Below are 9,551 nucleotides of genomic sequence, written 5' to 3' on the forward strand. Positions count from 1 at the left end.
TCAGACATGCTTGCTTGAGAGTGCGTATGGACTACGTGTGGGGTAACAAACATTTTCTTTCCTAAATAAATGGCAAAATTTTATACTTATCGGCAAGAGACTCGTCGAGTCTGACCATGACTCGACGAGTCCCTGTAGATTTCAGAAGAAGGATAAATTCGCGACCAGACTCGCCGAGTCCGAGACTGACTCGACGAGTCGGTCTTATTTACAGAAGAAAAATAATAAAAACAATTTTTTACAACCGGTAATTAGGGTTTTAACCTTAAGGAAATCAGTTTTCACAACTCACTCGTCGTGCACCTCCTTTCCAACTCTTTCTCTCAAGCATTCATCTTCCTCTTCATTGTTCTTCAAATTTTTTTCAAGTTCCATCGCAAAAGGTACAGGTAGGTGTGGAAGGTAGAATTAGTTAATTCTTTGTTTTTCTAGTTTTTAGATTGAATAATAGTTAGTAAGTTTCTAGTCTTGTAAAACTAGAGAAACACCTCTACTTATTAATTAATTTGGATAGAATTAGTTTTTAGTTTTAATTTGCCGTTCCCTGTGTTCGATACCCTACTTATTTGACTATACCACAATTGATAGGTCCACTGCCTTTGTGTGTTTATTTTACAACTAAAAGTAGGTTTAAAACTAAGTGAGTTTTAACACATCACAAGGCATGATGATGCAGCGTGCACTCTATCTCTCTTTTCCGATCTGGTTTGGGGGACACTATGATGTTTTGAAAATAATAAAGTTGTAATGTTGATGGTTTTTGAAAACTAATATTGGAATCTTTATGTTTTATGAAAAATGGTTGATTAGTTAAAAATGAAAATTTTCTTTGTAAAATTTGGATCGTTACAAGTTGGTATCAGAGCCTTGGTTTGAGGGATTCGGGCATACCCTCTGGTGTGTCAGAACTCAAACTAAGGAAATGGTAAAATTGTTTTCAAAAATAACATAAAAAGCTTTTGAAAGAAAGGAAAAGATGAGAGTGTGATGCACGTGATCAACCGAGCTGAGTAAGTAATTCCCTAATGTGCTAGCCATGTTATTCTGATATTTGAGCCTTGTTGATTATATGGAGCTTGCTATGTGTATGCTTTTAAAATTGTATACTGTTAGGAGTATATAGCCTCAGAATGATTAATTTGGCCTTATTTCCTGTTCCTCGTATGGTTGTGGTCCTAGGGAAGAATCTTTTATTCATAAGTTTATTTGATCCTCTTCTGTGTATAATTTGCATGCATAAAGGCAACCTGTTATGATTGGTCTATTTGATGTGGGTAGAGAAAATATTAGAACAGCCTAGGATTTGGTTATGCGGTGGTTGGTAGTACATGGTTTATTTGGGGACGAATTAGAGTTATCAGGTCTAGTCTTAGGGAAAGGTACAGGTAGGTGTGGAAGCTAGTATTGGGCCCGTACTACTGAAAGCACAGGACATGTACCCCAGCCAATGTTAGATCTGACGACTTCAAGGAGGACCCGTGTGAAGAGATCTGTTTTATGGAAATCCTGATAGATATGATTTGTGATATTCCAGTTCAGCATGGTGGTGACATGTATCGGGACGAGAGGATCGGGATTAGGCTGGATCCGGGAATGGATTGGGTGATACTACAGATGATATAGATGAAAGGCTGCATGAGCTTATTGCAGTCGAGGTTACCAGGGGAATCCTTGATGCTACCCTATTCATTTTTGGGATGGTCAAGAAGGGCATAATGGAGATCATGGAAAAGAGACTCAGATCATTCAGGACTGAGATTGTTGTGGGACATTTAGGGGCCCGAACTCCCTCGTTCCGGAAGTTCAAGGCATGTAGGTCGCCAGATTTTTTCGGGGTCAGGGACCCCATAGTCAGCCGATGTTAGGTGGCGGATATCGAAAACGACCAACGCACGAGTTCTTGCCTGGAGTCCAGGATTGGTAGGGCGAAGTTACTAGATAGGTGGGACCAGTCGGGGTGGCTGAGATGACGTGGGCCGAGTTTTTTCGGCGATTTGATCTGGAGTTTGCACCACCCATTGAGGTGCAACATTTAGTACGATAGTTTCATGATTTGTAGCAGACCACCAAGATTGTGGCGGAGATCACCACCAAGTTTTAGGAACAAGCCTTGTTGATTCCACAATATGCTACTGGTGAGGAAATGAGGCGGACCCGATATCATTCCATGTTGAGGGACGATATCCGGGAGTTTGTAAGGTTTAAGGGGTGTAAGACCCTGAATGAAATGGTGGAGAAGACCTGGGAATAGGAAATGGAGCTGGAATCCTGCACGAAGCGGAAGCCTGAGCAGACTCAGGCAACAGTAGGGCAAGCTAAGAAGCCTAAGACGTTAGACGCTTCCGGCAAGGGCCAGCAAGGTCGGGGCCGATGTGTCAAGTGTAGCCGGGTACACAATGGTGCTTGTCGTATCGCAGGATCGGGATGTTATGCATGTGGCCAACAGGGCCATATGAGCTGGGACTGCCCCGTAAAGGGCTTAATATATTTTCACTGCAACCAGATTGGCCACAAGCGGGTCAACTGTACGAAGTTGCAGGGGGGGGGAGGAGGAGATATGGCGGCACCTGCGCCTGCCACAATGAGGATTACCGATAGTCGCCCTGCTAAGGCGGAAGCTCCAACAGTGAAGAGCCGTGCATTCCATCAGACTACAAAAGAGGCACCCGCAGCGCCAAATGTAGTAGCTGGTACATAATTATTCTTCCCCGCTATATGTATATGTTTCGCTTATGCGTATTATATGCTTGTTAGGGACCTTTTTAGTCAATGGTATGACTGCTCATGTCTTGTTAGATTCGAGTGCAACCCGATCGTTCGTATCGTTCGTATCTCTTGCACTTAGCAAAAAGTTCCGGGAAGCGCCGGGAACTTTGGATTCCCCGCTCGAGGTGGAGATTGCGGATGAACGCACCGTTAGCGTTACGAGGGTGTATCGGGACTGTATCCTAAATGTGCTTGGTGAGAGATTCCGTGTCGATCTAGTCCCACTACCATTGTGAGGGCTGAAAGTGATTGTCGGGATGGATTGGTTGGGGGCCAACAGGGCCATGATTGACTGTGAGCAGCAGTTGGTGAGGGTTTGAACCCCAAGTGGTGGAGAATTGGTAGTACATGGTGATAGAGCATCGTAGGGGCCGACCCTATGTTCGGCTGCAAGGGCTAGGAGATTCCTGCAGCGGGGTTGTTCGGGATTTCTGGATTATATCTCGGATACAAGGGTAGAGATCATGAAGGATGTATGCAGTGTATCGGTGGTTCGGGATTTTCACGATATATTTTCCGAAGAGTTGCCAGGAGTGGCTCCAGAGAGGCAGGTGGAGTTTCGAATTGACTTGGTGCCGGGTGCCACACCGATAGTAAAGGCACCATACTGGTTGGCACCACTGCAAATGCAGGAACTCTCTACGCAGCTTCAGGAGCTGTTAGACCGAGGGTTCATTCGTTCGAGTAGTTCCCTGTGGGGAGCACCAATCCTTTTCGTGAAGAAAAAAGATGGATCCCACTGAATGTGTATTGATTATAGAGAACTAAACAAGCTAATGGTGAAGAACTGTTATCCATTGCCAAGGATCAATGATTTATTCGATCAGCTTCAGGGTGCGTCTTGGTTTTCCAAGATTGATCTTCGGTCGGGATACCATCAGATGAGGATTCAGGATGAGGAGATGGCCTTCAGGACTCGGTATGGGCATTATGAGTTGTATTTATGCCGTTTGGGCTCACCAATGCCCCAACAACATTCATAGATCTTATGAACAAGGTATGTAGACCGATGCTGGATCGGTCAGTGATCGTTTCATTGATGATATCCTGGTCTATTCTAAGACTAGGGAACAACACTTAAGGGAGGTGTTGGAGACCCTAAGGGCGGAGAAGTTATATGCCAGGTTCTCCAAGTGTGATTTCTGGCTGCGAGAGGTACAATTCTTAGGGCATATCATCAACCGGGAGGGTATTTTGGTTGATCCAGCCAAGGTTAAGACAGTGATGCGGTGGGAAGTACCGAAGAATGCATCAGAAATTCATAGCTTCTTGGGTTTAGCGGGTTATTATCGGAGGTTTATCCAGGACTTCTCCAAGATTGCGGTGTCATTGACCCGTCTGACCAAGAAGAATGTGACGTTTCGGTGGGGGTAAGAATCAGTTGTTCGCCTTCGAAACCTTGAGGCGGAGATTGTGCGAGGCTCCGATCCTTTTTCTACTAGATGAATTAGATGATCTAGTGGTGTACTATGACGCATCGATTTCAGGGTTAGGAGCGGTACTGATGCAAAAAGGACACATGATAGCCTATGCCTCGCGATAGTTGAAGTCGCATTAGGCAAATTACCCTACTCACGATTTGGAACTGGGGGTAGTGGTGTTTGCCCTCAAGATTTGGAGGCATTACTTGTATGGAGTACGGTGTACCATTTACACCGACCACAAGAGTCTGAAGTATTTGATGGACCAACAGAACCTCAACATGTGACAAAGAAGGTGGTTGGACGTGCTAAAAGACTATGATTGCAAGATTCTATACCACCCAGGGAAGGCCAACGTAGTGGCTGATGCCTTGAGGCGTAAGACGGTAGTTTCTACGATCAGGAGTGTGTGTTTGAGGATGACGGTGATCTATCCATTGTTGGAGATGATCAAAGAGGCTCAGGTTGAGGGAGTGAAGAAAGAGAATTGGAGAGAGGATCCGAGGAGAATATCCTCTATTTGTTAAGGATAGTCGTGGTCTCTTGATGCAGTGTAGCCGGGTGTGGGTACCTATGACTGGGGGCGTGAGACAGAAGATATTAGAGGAAGCGCATAAGTCAATGTTCTCTATACATCCACAAGCTACAAAAATGTATAGAGACTTGAGGCTGAATTATTGGTGGCCATGCATGAAGCGGTAAATTTCTTGATTTGTAAAGCGGTGCTTGACCTGCACGAAGGTCAAGGCTGAGCATCAGCAGCCTCATGGTAAGTTCCAGCCTCTATCCATTCCCATGTGGAAGTGGGAGGAGGTCACAATGGACTTCGTTGCAAAGCTGCCAATGACGACAAGTGGTGTAGATGCCATATGGGTGATTGTAGACAGACTGACGAAGAGTGCCCATTTCATTCCGATATCTGAAAGTATATATGCAGAGAAGTTGGCAGATATGTACGTACGTGAGGTAGTGTCCAGACATGGGGATCCTGTGTCGGTAGTCTCTGATCGTGATGTTTGGTTCACATCCAGATTCTTGAAGAAATTCCACGAGGAGTTGGGCACTCAGCTACATTTTAGCACGGCGTACCACCCCCATACCAACGGTCAGAATGAGAGAACAATCCAGACACTAGAAGATATGATGCGGGCATGCATGTTGGATTTTGGAGGGAGTTGGGATACGTATCTCCCTTTGGCAGAGTTTTCGTACAATAACAGTTATCATGCCAGTATCGATCGAGCTTCGTTTGAGATGTTATATGGTCAGAGGTGTAGGATCCCGGTTTATGGAATGAGGTTGGACACCAGGTCATGGGAAGCACTGAAGTAGTGCTCAAGACTATGGGGTTGATACAACAGGTGTGTGACCGGTTGTGGGTTGCGCAGAGCCGTCAGAAAAGCTATGCCGACCGATAACGGTCAGATCTCGAGTTTCAGGTGGGGGATTTCATGTTGCTGAAGGTATCGCCCTGGAAAGGGATCATCAGGTTTCGAAAGAGGGGAAAGCTGGGGCGTCGGTATATAGGCCCGTTCAGGATCATGGCTTGGGTAGGCAAAGTGGCATATCGCTTGGACCTGCTAGATGAGCTTAGCCTGATTCACAACACGTTCCATGTGTCGCAACTTCGGAAGTGTGTTACTGACGAGGCCGCAGTCGTCTCTCTAGGTGATATACAGGTGGATGAGAGTTTGAACTATATTGAGAAACCCGTTGCGGTGCTGGATAGGAAAACCAAGGTTCTTCAGAATAAAGAAGTAAGGCTGGTGAAAGTGCAATGGCAGCATCGAAGAGGCTCCGAATAGACATGGGAATCAGAAGAGGAGATGCGAGATCATCACCTCAATACCCTTGTAACACTTGTTTTGAATAGGAAAGGATTTATGTATGGACTCGCCGAGTTGAGAGGTCAACTCGTCGAGTAGGGTTGTGAGATCAGGAAACGCGGAACGGGACCGACTCGGCGAGTCCGAGCTGTTTAAAGAAAACCCTAAATTTAGGGTTTGCCCCCTTTATAAACGTCATTATCCGCCCCAGTAGTCTTCCTTAGCACCATAGAAGAACGTTTACGGCCGCACACCCTCTTGTGAGTGAAGTAAGATCAATTGGGAGCTTATCCTTGACATTTTGGGGAGGATTCCAAGCTTGCAGAAGAAGTATCAAGGGGAAAACACTAGATCTAGCAGCTAGTTCACCTTGGGAATTGATTTGAGGTATGAATCTGATACCTTAAGCATAAATTCTACTTAAGAGTTGTGACCAACTTTGAGGAAATGGAAGCAAGCTTAGATCTGGACCTATCGCAAGGATATGGTTCCAGATCTGGACCTTCTTAGCCCCCAAATATCATAAAGTTGCATCTTGTATTGAGCTCATTCCCTCTCCATGCATAAGAACCTTGTTTGAATGTTAGTTTTCGTGTTATGGCCATGTGAGGCTATGCATGCACGTAAAGTTTGCAACTTTACGTGATATCTTCACTAGGAGAGTATTGATCTGATGTTTGAAACCTTAAATCCCACTAGAAAGAACCGATTACGTGAGAACTCGTCGAGTCCCACTGGTGACTCGGCGAGTCGAGAGGGTTCACGACCAAGGGTTTACAGCCAAGGGTTCTCGGTCAGGGGTGTACGGTTGGTGGTTTATGGCCGTAAACATCAAGGAACTCGATGAGTCCCTTGGTTGACTCGGTGAGTCGGTGAGTTAAGAAGGGAACCTGACGAGTGAAAGATTTTACTCGATGAGTCAACGTCAATACGGACTGTTGACCTTGACTATAGACTTTGACCTTAACCAAGGTTGACCCTGGGGGTATTTTCGGGATTTTGCTAAGTCATTTACTCATTGTTTATAAACAGTTTGTGAAGAGCAACATAGGACATACCTGAATTCAGTTGTTGATTCATCTTTGTGAGGTTAGTTTTCTCACCATACCATTGGGTCTAAGACACCAAGGTCGGCCTATTTTGTGATAGTTAGTTTACTTGTTACATAGAGGTGTGATAGTATTGTATGCATGATATGTGGTAGAGATAGCCTTATGGCTAATGGTAGAGACGACCTTATGGCTAATAGTAGAGACAACCTTTATGGTTGATGGTAGATATAGCCTTTGTGGCTAACGGTAGATATAGCTTCATGGCTAATTGACATGTGATATGTGGTAGAGGTAGCTTTATAGATAATGTGATATGTGGTTTGTGTGGGGTATGCTCTGCGGGACTCACTAAGCTTTCAGCTTACCGTTTGTGGATTTGTTTCAGGTACATCGGAGTCCAAGCGTAAAGGCAAGGTGTGATGATGCAGCGTGCACTCTATCTCTCTTTTCGGATCTGGTTTGGGGGACACTATGATGTTTTGAAAATAATAAAGTTGTAATGTTGATGGTTTTTGAAAACGATTATTGGAATCTTTATGTTTTATGAAAAATGGTTGACTAGTTAAAAATGAAAAAATCCTTTGTAAAATTTGGATCGTTACAATAAGTATTTAAAAAAATATTTCACAAGCTATAAATGTGTTTACACAAAAGACTGATAATTCATATGTATTTTGTATGATAAATATTACTTAGTACACATACTACCATGTACAGACGAGGGCCAAACATGAAACATTTGAGAGCATAGCATTTAAGCCGTTCTGAAATCCAACAACCCTGTACGACCCTTCAAATTAGATTTCCCGTACCGTAAGTAATAAAGTAATAAATAATATTTTTGTGCGATTTATATTTCATAAAAATGATGTTATTTGCATAAAGAAAACATTTAGAAAATATATATAGTATATATCACAAGTAGTACATGTATCCCCCCCCCCCCCCCCCCCTCTTGAAATTTGAAAGTATGTAAAAATTGGGTCGTAACACTCACCTTATTGAGTAATTATGTAAGAAAAGGGATGTGTTGTCGAGAGGTCGTGATCTTCGGGATTATTTTGATTTCCAAATTTTTTTGATATATATTAATATTTGGACGTGATTTGGTATTATAATGATTTAATGAATAATTTCCTAAGTTTTGCCAATTCAAATTTTATTTAAATAAATTTTCTTTAAAATTTTAATTTAAAATGATTTAACATTTTCCAAAATTTGTAAATAAATTCAAATTTTATTTAATTTAAAGTAAAATTAATATTTTTTTAAAGGTTAAAAATCTCAATGTTTTATTTAATCTAACAATAGGTTAATTATATAAAAAAATTTATGAAATTTTGTATGCTTGTCTAGGACTCATTGTGAAAAGGTTTTTCCTACATAAGGTTAATTTTAAACATTTTGGTTAAACTTTCATTGTTTAAAACTAAATTTGAAATAATTTTTGAAAGGGAGGAACTAATGCTGGACAAAATCAGAGTATGGGGACCGATTTTATTTCTTTTGTATGAGTTTGGATTTATGGTTCATAACAGTAGGGTATCCTCCTGTTTTTCTTCGTCCCCGCGCAGCTATACCAAAATGAGGAAAAAAAAAAAAAAAAATCTGCGAATGTTTTTTGTGGTTCTCGTTAAGTCGGGAAGGGTAATATTTAGGAAGGAGGAATGACTTACAATGTCTGAGATGCAACCTGGCGATGGTGGTTAACTTTAACAGCAGCGGCAGCGAGGGTAGCAGGAGGTGCTGCTGCCTTCGTTTCTTCCTTCTTTAAGTGATTTTCGATGAAGGGGATGTTGAGAGGGTTGTGGGGATCGAAAATAGCAACAATCAAAGCTTGGAGATGGTATTTTCCGGTAGTGGCAGTGGGTGGTGGAGTGGAGGCAATGGGTGGTCGGGGGTGGTTGTCTTGAGCTTTTCTTCCCCTTTTCTTGGCATAAACGGTGAGAGGGAGGGATAGAAGGTGTGAGGAAGGTAATTGAGTGAAGTTTTGATCGATGGTAGGTGGTATAAGGTGGTGGAATGGTAGTTTATGGTGGTGTACACCTAGAGAGAGTTTGGTAGAGATTTTTAGAGATATAGAGATCAAGAAGAAGTGGCTGAAGGTTTGCGTGATTTTGGAGGTTTCTCATGCCTCTATTTATACTAAAAACACATACACACTCATTCCTCAAACCAGGATATGTATTATTTAGAGGATATGTATTATTTTGATGAAACTTATACACAAAGAAGGATAGGGGTATCGGAATGAAAATGTGTGGAAGAGGGGAGGGAAAGAAATAGACAAAATTGCAAGAATGGTCCATGTGGTTAGGTCGAAATTGCTACTTTGGGTCAAACAGGTTTGGACTAGCACTTCTAGTTTAATGGTTTTCATTTTTTTTATCATTTTGGTCCAGTTTACTTTAAACTTTTTTGTAATGAGGATTTTACCATTGGATTTTATTTTATTTTTTTCAATTTTTTATTTATTTAAATACTTT

At 42.4% G+C, this 9,551-nt stretch overlaps 1 long non-coding RNA gene across 1 annotated transcript in view; it reads right to left on the bottom strand.

Moving 5' to 3' along the window:
- The window catches only part of LOC144998291 (uncharacterized), a 49,298-nt gene extending 40,059 nt beyond the window's left edge, over positions 1 to 9,239 (bottom strand). Inside the window, exon 1 of the long non-coding RNA XR_013660231.1 lies at positions 8,742 to 9,239. This is a non-coding gene — a long non-coding RNA (uncharacterized LOC144998291). The remainder of the gene's footprint in view (positions 1 to 8,741) is intronic.
- Between the last annotated feature and the right edge of the window lie 312 nt (positions 9,240 to 9,551).

Source organism: Lactuca saligna, chromosome 5, assembly GCF_052625555.1.
Source record: "Lactuca saligna cultivar CGN05327 chromosome 5, ASM5262555v1, whole genome shotgun sequence".
Classification (NCBI taxonomy): domain Eukaryota; kingdom Viridiplantae; phylum Streptophyta; class Magnoliopsida; order Asterales; family Asteraceae; genus Lactuca; species Lactuca saligna.